Source organism: Nelumbo nucifera, chromosome 1, assembly GCF_055504915.1.
Source record: "Nelumbo nucifera cultivar China Antique chromosome 1, China Antique-T2T, whole genome shotgun sequence".
Lineage (NCBI taxonomy): Eukaryota > Viridiplantae > Streptophyta > Magnoliopsida > Proteales > Nelumbonaceae > Nelumbo > Nelumbo nucifera.
In genome coordinates this window covers 38,358,836-38,369,394 of record NC_142649.1, presented here as the reverse complement: position 1 = coordinate 38,369,394, position 10,559 = coordinate 38,358,836, and positions in this window count along the sequence as shown.

Genomic DNA, 10,559 nt, shown 5'->3' with positions numbered 1-10,559 from the left:
GGTTTATCCTAAGGCAAAGAAGAAAAAAAAGAGGGCGCCCAATATTATGTAGGGCTGAGATTTCAGCACCCAGAAATGGACGGTGCGGATTCAGGCGCCTAGGGTTGAAAGGTGGGGATTAAATGGAGTAGGTGGTGCCCTAGAGTGGATGGCTGAGATAGAGAATGGAATGGAGGGCTGAGATCTAGTGGTTAGAGGCTGAATGGTGAGGATTAGAAGTTAGGTGGCACCCTAGTGTTTAAAAGCTACAAAGAGAGTGCCCTAGAATGAATGGTGGAGATTAGAAGAGATAGAGGGTGGAGATTAAATAGCTAAGGGCGGATAGGGTTTGCTAAGGATGAAAAGAATGGGTTAAAAGGCACCCTAGGATTTGATAAGGAGAGGGGAGCATGCTAATACAGTAGGAGGGGCGCCATTCTGGGTTTAGCAAATAGGAGATGCCCTCTTGTTCTTAGTTTTTCATAAAATATCCCCTCTCTCAATTGGACTTCACACCAGCTTCCCAAAAACTACAATTCAGCCATGAAACCTAACAGTTATGCATAGAATTTGCATAGAGACCCTCAGAGGTCACAACATTGAAATTAACTAGGAAAATGACACAATTTGACTACTCTAAGGCCAAAAATACCCTTGAAATGATGCCCTCAAGGCATCAAAATGCTGAGTTATCACACCCCCCAACTTAACTATTGCTAGTCCCTTACCAATGCAATCTTAAAATTACACTAAGCATATACATCATTCCCATTGCAAGATTATCCCTGACAAAATTAGCCAAGTATCTTGATTCTAGAATTCTCAAACTTTGTATAGATCAGTATTGGCCTTAAGAGGTAAAACTGTCCTACTTTGAATATCGCAGAAACTTGGCTTAAAAATCTTATTTACCCTTCCATTTGTAGATTGTCTTGATAAGTTGAGATTGATTTTTGAAATTAGGTGGGTATTCTTCTTACCATTTTTGACAATGGATTTCTACCCCTAAACTTGATATACACACTTATTTTTATTGTTACCTTCCACCATTTTACACGAACCTCGACACTTGCCTTAGGTGAAAAGACCTAGTTAGTAAGTGTTAGGTAAGTGTCTTCGGCATTCCCTTTTCCGTTTAACGCGAATCTTGACACTTGACTTGGGTGTAGAGACCCGGTTACTAAGTCTAGGGTGTCCATTGACCTTTTATTCTTTTTTTTTTTTTGCAAACACTGTTCAATGTAGTCCACTATTTCTAAAATTTGAAGAATTTTTGTGTTTGATTTCTAAATCTCTCTTCATATCTTGGCAAGGCAAACTTGGGAGTATTTTCCAATTTCTAAATGGTTTCGACAATATTCAAATAAGACAAATTTTCACTCCTATCACTTGCTACCAATTTCTACAAAATTCAATATTCTTTTATTAGTTTCCACAACTTTTTCTGTTTGGGAATCTCTTTTAATGGAAAGAAATTTTAAATTTTCCAGTGAAATTTTAATTCTACATATTTAAAGGTTTACTTCTCAATTTTTTTACAAAAAATTTTCTCTCTTTTCTCACCCCCTTAAATGCCATTGTCCCCAATGGCATGACTAGATTGATGCAAAAAGGACTTGGGCCAAAGGAAACAATTAATAGGTTTTCCTGAGGGTTCAAGGTCTACCAACTAGTCTCGAATCAAGAAAATAACAACTCTAATCCTAACAGCAGAAACACTAAAAATTACGTTGGGTTGCCTTCCAACCAGCACTAAGTTTACCCTCTTCAGCCAGACACATTCATTCATTTCTTCCATCCAGACTCTCAGACTCACTTTATTCTTTATACAAATAGAGCTCAGATTGGGCTAACCAAGGGGTAGACAAGCTATCCAAAAGATTGTCCACTATATCCACATTGCACTCATTTTCCCCTAGGTTTGGATACTTAGAGGCACTAAAAACATTCAGTTGGATTTTCTTCTCCTCGAATGAAATGTCTATTTTTCCCAATTTACATTTAATTTTGGCATTGGCCAATGCTAGAAACAGTCGTCCTAGGATTATCGGCTTATGGTTCAGTTCCTCGGTTGGGGTCATGTCTAGGACAATAAAGTCTACAGGGAAATAACAATTCTCTATCCTAACAAAGATGTCCTCAATAACACCTCTAGGAGTCTTGACCAACTGATTAGCGAGTTGCAGAATTACCAGGGTAGGCTTTAACTTGTCGATCCTAAACCTTTCATAGATGATGGACGGAAGCAGATTGACACTAGCCCCAAGATCCAATAGGTCCAAATCAAAAGTGATTCCAGAGATGACACAGCTTATGAGAGGAGCACCCGGGTCTTTCATCTTCTAGGGTAGTTGGTTTAGGAGGACCACATTAACATCCGTCAAGAGTAGCACTTTTTGTGGAGCCGACCATGGCTCCCTCTTTTGAGTGCATAGCTCTTTTAGAAACTTGGCGTAGGCTAGGACATGTTGAATTGCATCGAGGAGAGGGATGTTAATATGGACCTATTTGAAGAGTTCCTTGATTTCCTCATTGTGAATCTCTTTCTTTTTCCACAACAGCCTGGCTTTGAGTGCGGTTGGAAAGGGGACCACAGGTTGGTTCACAAAAGGTTCTTCTTCTAAAGTTTTCTTTCCTACTTTTCTCCTCCCCTCCCCCCAACTTAGTGTCTTCCTACTCCTTTTCTTCTTCTTCAATTTTCTTCTTCTCATACAAGTCTTCTAAAATTCTTCCACTCCTTAGGGTTGTAACAACTTTAGCATTTTCAAACTGGAGGTGCTTAGGAGGTGGTTGAATTTGTGGAGGAAAACCTGGTGGTTGATTCCTAGGGTTTGCAACCGGTTGACTTGGTAACTGCCCCACTTCTCTCCTCGCATTTGTTTTGGCCAACTGTCCTATTTGGATTTCTAACCTAGCAATGGACTGCTGTTGATTTAGGATCAGCTGCTGAAGTTGCATGAATTGATCATCTACTAAACGGGATTGCGGAGGTTGTGGGTAACCCTAATACGATTGGGCCGGTTGGTTCTTAGGGTATACCTACTGGAATTGACTTTGTACTCTTGGCCTATGAAACTGCTGGGCCATAGAGTTACACGGATGATGATATTACTGGGACTGTGGATTGAGTTGATGTGTCCTCCAAGAAAAGTTAGGGTGATTTCTCCACCCAGGGTTGTAAGTATTTGAATATGGATCATTGTTGGTCCTTGAGAAACTCTGGGCTGCCTGAACTTGTTCTTGGATAAAGGACGGAAACTGGGTTTCCGTGGGACAGTCATCAACCTGGTGGGCCGGGCTGGCACAAATGGAGCACACTTTGGGATAGGGTGTAGATGAACCTGCGATAGAAACTTGCATGTCCAAGAAAGGAACGAACTTCCCTAACATTTGTAGGGTAGGGTAAGCTTACAATTAAATCAATCTTGGCCTTGTCGACCTCTATTCCCCTAGCTGAAATAACATGTCCTAGCACAATGCCTTCCTTTACCATAAAGTGGCATTTTTCATAATTCAAGACAAGATTTGTCTCTACACATCGATTCAGAATTTTACTTAAATTAATTAAGCAATCATCAAACGAATCACCATAAACAGTAAAATCATCCATGAACACTTCAATGCACTTCTCAATAAAATCAGAAAATATACTTATCATGCATCTTTGAAAAGTGTCTGGAGCGTTACACAAACCAAAGGGCATTCGTCTGTAAGCAAAAGTACCAAAGGGGCAAGTGAAGGTTCTTTTCTCTTGGTCCTCCTAGGCAATAACAATCTGATTTTATCATGAGAATCCATTGAGAAAACAAAAGAAGGCCTTACCTGCTAATCTTTCTAACATCTGATCGATGAAGGGTAAGGGAAAGTGGTCCTTTCGAGTGGCCAAATTGAGTTTTCGAAAATCAATTACCATACGCCAGCCACTTTGTACCCTCATTGGGATTAGTTCATTATTTTGATTTTTTACCACAGTTATCCCAATTTTCTTGGGTACAACATGTATAGGACTTACCCATTTACTATCTGAAATTGGGTAAATTATCCCTTCATCTAACAGCTTAAGTACCTCTTTCATCACTACCTCTTTAATTACCGGGTTGAGTTTTCTTTGTGGTTCTCTAACTGGTTTGGCGCCATCCTCCAAAAGGATCCTATGCATGCAAATTGAGGGGCTGACCCCCTTTATGTCAGCTAAGGTCCAACCAATCGCCACCTTATGTTCCTTTAGGACTTTGATGAGCCGCTCCTCTTGTTCTTCGGTCAACCCTTTCGCAATGATCACGGGTAGTGTTTCTTTTTCACCCAAGTATGCATACTTGAGATGATCAGGTAAAGTCTTTAGTTCCAACTCCGGAGCCTGCAAAATAGAAGGCAACAATTTCTTATGAGAAAATGTCGATGGAATATCAGAATTGCTTACCTTTTGTTTCAGCATCGGTTCCGGACTGTCATAGGATGCATCGGACTCCTCCTCCCTGTCCAATTGTGCACTGAATTCTAGTTCATCATCCATGTCCTCCTCTCTAAAAACTTCCTGCACAATAGAATCAATGGTATCAATAGAGCAGATCGAATGGCATCCACTTGGATATTTTATAGCTTCAAAAATGTTAAATTTGACAATCTCTCTATCGAACTCGACGGAGAGGGTACCCTCGTCCACATCTATTTTGGTCTTGGCCGTTTTCATGAATGGCCTGCCTAATAGAAGTGGGGCTGAACTTGTGATCGTGTCCTCCTCCATCTTCAAGATGTAAAAATCGGCTGGAAAAATTAAATCATTAACCTGCACCAACACATCCTCAACAATCCCATCTGGGTAGGCATTAGAACGATCAGCTAGCTGAATAACAACCCTAGTTTCCTTTAAGGGACCTAATCTCAACGCACAGTAAATCGAGTATGGCATGACATTGATAGATGCATTTAAATCTAGCATGGCACGCTCGATTCGTTTATTTCCAATCACACAAGGTAAGGTGAACATACCTGGATCAGCACGTTTTTCTGGCAAGGTCCTCTTGATGACAGCTGAAACGTTTTCTCCAACCCTTACCTTCTCATCGATTCACAGCCTCCTCTTGTTAGTGCACAATTCTTTTAGAAACTTTGCATATTTTGGGATTTGTTTTATAGCATCTAACAAAGGGATATTGATCTCCACCTTCCTGAAGGTTTCTAATACTTCTTGCTCATATTCCCCTTTCTTGGACTTTTCCAACCTACTAGGAAAAGGTGGTATAACAGCATTAGTAACCTTAGGGAGAGGGGGGTCGGATATTACTTCAATGGGGCCTTCGTTTGAACCTTGTCTCTTTTATCTGCCTTTGTAGGTGAGATAGGTTGGGGCTGCAACTCCTTCCCGCTTCTCAACACTACTGCACTTGCATTTTCCTTGGGGTTGACTACCATCTGTGATGGTAGTTTCCCGGAGTTCTGCGCCTCCAACTTGCTAATGGAAGTAGCAAGTTAGCTGATTTGGTTTCCCAAATTCTGGATGTTGGCTCTTGTTTCCTGCTGAAATTGCTGAGTGTTAGTAGCTAGAGCCTTAACTATTTCATCTAACGACATACCTGAATTTGAGGGTTGGCCTTGCACTGTGATAGGTGCTGAAAATTGGGGCTGTCGATTGAAAACTTGGGGCTGATATCTCTGCTGTCCACCTGGGTTTCTATAGCTTAGATTTGGATGATCCCTCCACCCTGGATTGTAGTAATTGGAGAAGGGATCAAATTTGCGTTGAGGCTGGCCCGGAAATCCTCCTACGGCAATAACTTGCTACATCGGTCCATCTTGTAGTGATGGCCACATATCCGTAGGATGTCCAAGGATCGAACAGACACCACACACCATAGTTGTTTGTAATTGTCCTGTAGCCAGTTGTCTAACCAAAGCAGTTAAATCTGAAATTTGATTTTCTAAGTTAACATGACTTACCTCATTAACACGCCTAGTAGTGCCATCTGTTCTTGCGCCGAACTGTTGTGAATTTTCGGCCATGTTGGAAATTAATTCCATGGCCGCTTCGGGTGTTTTATTTACCAAGGCTCCTCCACTAGCTGCATCTACCATACTTCTATCCATGGATTGGAGCCCTTCATAGAAATATTGGATCAAAAGTTGTTCGGGTATTTGGTGGTGTAGACAGCTAGCAACAAGTTGTTTAAATATTTCCCAATATTCATATAGCGTCTCACCATCGACTTGCCAAACTCCACAAATTTTTTTCCTAATGTTTATAGCTTGGGATGCAGGAAAATATTTATCTAAAAATATTCTGTTCATCTCATCCCATGTACGGACCAAACCGGGAGGAAGAATATATAACCAATCCTTTGCTTTATCTTGTAAAGTAAATGAAAAAACTATAAGTTTTACCTGGTCCTCGATCATACCCTGTGGTTTCATGCTCGAACAGACAACATGGAATTCCTTTAGATGTTTATGAGGGTCCTCACCTGGAAAACCATGAAAGATAGGAAGTAATTGAATTAAACCAGATTTGAGTTCGAAGGCTACCTCATGAGTGGGATATGTTATGCATAGGGGTTGTTGGTTCATGATCGGTGCAGCCAACTCCCTTAGTGTTCTCTCTCTATCAGCCATCCTTTCTTCCTCTTCGAAGAGGGGTTGATCACAAGTTGGTAGATCAAAATCTGAATTCACCCTTTTAGGTGAACGGTCCTTCCTTTGCTTCGCCTCCTTCCTTAAACGACGGATAGTCTTCTCAATTTTGGGGTTGTATTCTAGTTCACCTCTTTGAGAAGCATGAATCATAAAACAAAGAAGGTTAACACAAATAGAAGGTAACAAGCTAAGAAATTAAAGTAGCTCCCCGGCAATGGCGCCAAAATTTTGACGGGTTGTCGACGCCCTCAAAATTAGTGCTAGTCCCACAATAAATTTTTTTTGCAGTAAAAGTAGTACTAGGTCGAATCCCACAGGTAGCTAAATAATTTCTTAGCCGAATGAATAATATAACTGAGTGGGAAAATTAAATAACTAAAATTAAAAGAACAAGAAAGTAATAGCAATATCAAAACAAGAGAAAACAGTCTTACCGAATTCTGGTTCATGGGTTCGGGTTAGTCAATTGGCCATCGATCATGGGTAGACCTTGGCAGTCTTTCAACTCAAGCATTTAACCTTAGATTTATTAGGATAGCCATAATAAACCTTGTGTTTTCCTAAATCAGCTGACCAAACCCAGCATTCGATCAACACTTATCACTAATCAACTGGGTACGATAGCGCTCCATATTAACTAGTGATAGCATTAGGCTTTGTGAAAACAGTTAAACCAAAATAACAATAATTGAGATAGCTGCAATTATCGAATCTTGTTTCATTGATTCCCTTTAGGTTAAAACATGTCAGTACATTGGTCAAAAGTAGTCACGAACAATTGACCTAGAAAGATATTAACCTAATTGCTACTTGTACCACTATTCGTGACAATTACGGATCACCGAACTATGGATAGCAGTAGGAAAATCAACATTAATTAATTTGTCAGACTAATTAACATTAACATCCAATGAGAATATGCACAAGAACCAATGAATACTTGAATTAAAAGCAAGAAAATAAATTAAATACAGAACCTCACAATGACACAATCGAATCTCCCCCCTTGAACCAAAATAGAAAAGCTTAGCTGCTCATGATTTGCGAAACCTCCATGCTTTGCTTCTCAGTAGGCCGAACTAATCTTCTTGGTAGCTTGATGCTTGCTTGATGATTTCTTGAATTGTTGAGTGATGCTCAAAGCTGGTCCGCCCCCCCCCCCCCCCCCCCCCCCCCTTTATATAGCTTTAGGAGGAGGGGCTCTCTCCAACTCCTTCTAGGAGATTAACCTCAAATTAGAAAGTCCTAATCTGTTTTGAACTAATCCTATTCTATCTCTTATCTAGTGATCTAATTCAATCTTCTTATCTTGATAGAATTACATTCAAGAATTTAAATCTAATAAGACTCTCTTTCTGGAGGTTTCATTCGAAACTGAGGCTCTTGGCTCTTGATTTCGAGTTGGGCTGCTTTAAGAACTTGGGCTGCTACAAGGCTCTTCTATGAGTTGGGCTTCAGCTGTGAAATGGGCATGGCTGCAAACTTGCTCTGACTTTGGGCCCCGTTTCGTATTCGATGCGGACCGAATCTGTCAAAACCCAAAACATAAAAGTTATGGGCCTTTCTTTCATCTTTCTGATGCCTCTCGATTTGTCCAATTCGGAGTCCGGAATTGAGAGTTATGTGCAGATTACTGACTATTGCCGAAACTGTGCAAAATCCTCCGAATTGCCCTGTTTTCTTCCAATTGCCATCTTTCTTGCCCTGAATCAAAATACAAGAGTAATGAGTCCATTTAAGTGCTAAATTGATGTAAAAGATTGAACATTAGGGGATAAAAATATGGTACTTTTTAGTCTCATCAAGGATGAAGGGTTATATTGGGTTGGAGTGAAGTACTCCTTCAACTTTCTGGGTTGGGCATTGTTGATTCCAGCCATTTGGATGCGTTGTTGGTGATGGAAGTATATCTATATTTCGGGTATGGGTTTTACAGTTTCTCTCCTTAAAGATCTCCTTCCCAACATACAACTCAGAAGTCTCTTTTTCTTTTTGTTGAATTTTGAAATTTAAATTTTGAATTTAATTTCAAATTTGGATTTTGAAATTAAAATTCTAAAATTTAAACTCAAGTTTTGAAATTCTCTCTTTTTTTATGTTTTTATTTTATTTTTTTTATTTTCTCTTTTTTTTTGAAATTTGAAATTTAAATTCAAATTCAAATTTTAATTTTTTTAATTTTTTTAATTTTTAAAAAAAATGCAAGCGAATCAACCACATGACCTAGGGCCGACCTAGGGTTTCCTAAACTAATGGTTCAACCAATGTGAATCCTCTTAGGTTCACTTGGAATTACACCACTTCCTTTGGTTATCCAAGTAAGAGCTGGGGATGTGGGAGGCTCCCCTTGCTCTCGTAAGGACCTAATTAAGTAACCACAAAACCCCTTAGGCGTAGCCGTTTAACCTCTTTCCTTAGACACCAACCGCCGGTTATGGAAAGTAATCACAAGTTTCTTTAAGATTTAGCACACTTTTGAACCAAATGTGAGGCTCCCTAAAGGATCTTGCTATCCAAATTTTAAATTAGGGTTTAGGGTGGACCGCACGTGAAAGGATGGTGGTTTTTGGGCCAAGGAAGGGGGATGAAATCCCCACCTTATCTTATTTAAGCTGGATTGCCCTTAAATGGATTAATGAAAAAGAAACAAAATAAACAAAAAAAATGCCACTAATTACAATGCATGAACAATTATTTCAAATATGCAATTCAACAATTAAACATAAAATAATAAAGCAAACTAATTAAGCAAAAGGAACAATTAAAATAATAAAAAGAAACCCTAACACATTCACAACTAACAATGATAATTTCAGCAAAAAAAAATCCTAAATGATGCATGCTCTAGCATATCAAACCCTAAATGTTGGAATGCAAATGCAAAACTTTTTAAAATATTAATTAATTTTTTTTATTTTTATTATATATATGTATATTTTGAAAATCGAAATTTGAAATTTAAATTCAAATTCAAATTCAGATTCGAATTAAAATATAAATAAAAATTCAAACTTGTAATTTAAACTCAAATTCAAAAATTTGAACAATTTCCTATTTAACCGTTAATTATTCAATTAAATAACTAATTAAAGGGGAACTAAATAAAGTAACAAATAATTATTGAAAATAGAAAATAAAAAATTAATTATGCTAAAAATAAATTAACAACTACCAAAATAAATTTTAACAAGAAAAAAAATAGCTACTCAAAAGATGAAACCGAAGATACAAAAAAAGAAAGATTATGCAGCAATAAAAAAATAAAATAAAATAACTGAACAATTTTTTTTATTTGAAAAAAAAAAGCAAACAGACCTAATAAAACAGAAATTCGAACACAAAATTAAAATAAAGAAAAAAAAATAGATCTAGAAACAAAATGAAAGAAAAATAATACTAAAAAAATATAAATCGGATCTAAAAACAATTAATTAAAAATTCAAAAATCACTATCGTACCAAAAAAAGAGTTCGAAGTAAAAATAAAAAAAAAAATCAAAAATAAAATGGGACGACTACACCTATGCATGTCGTTAACCACTTTGGAACTAATTTTAATATTGATAAATTTTTTTCCAATTCTCAAACAATCACAAATAGTGAATGGTGTGAACAGGTCGTATCCATAGGGAAGCGAGGGAAAAATCGTTATTTACTTAGATTCGGGAAAGAAAACACAATAGGGAGTTGCAGAAAATAGAAATTAATTAATTAAACTGGAATAAAATAGAATTCGAACATTGTTGAAAATTAAAAGTGTAGAAAAAAAAATAAATGAAAGAAACGAAATAAAGAATATGTAATACGACCAGAGGTAGCAGTCTCCGTATCTCTCCTTTAACCCTCGAACTTCTCGAGCTAGGCCTTCCGCCTTACCTGGCCGAATTCTAGATCTGCAGACAAGTAAACAAAAATTAAACTGAATGAAAGAAAATTGTAGAAAGAAAGAAACGG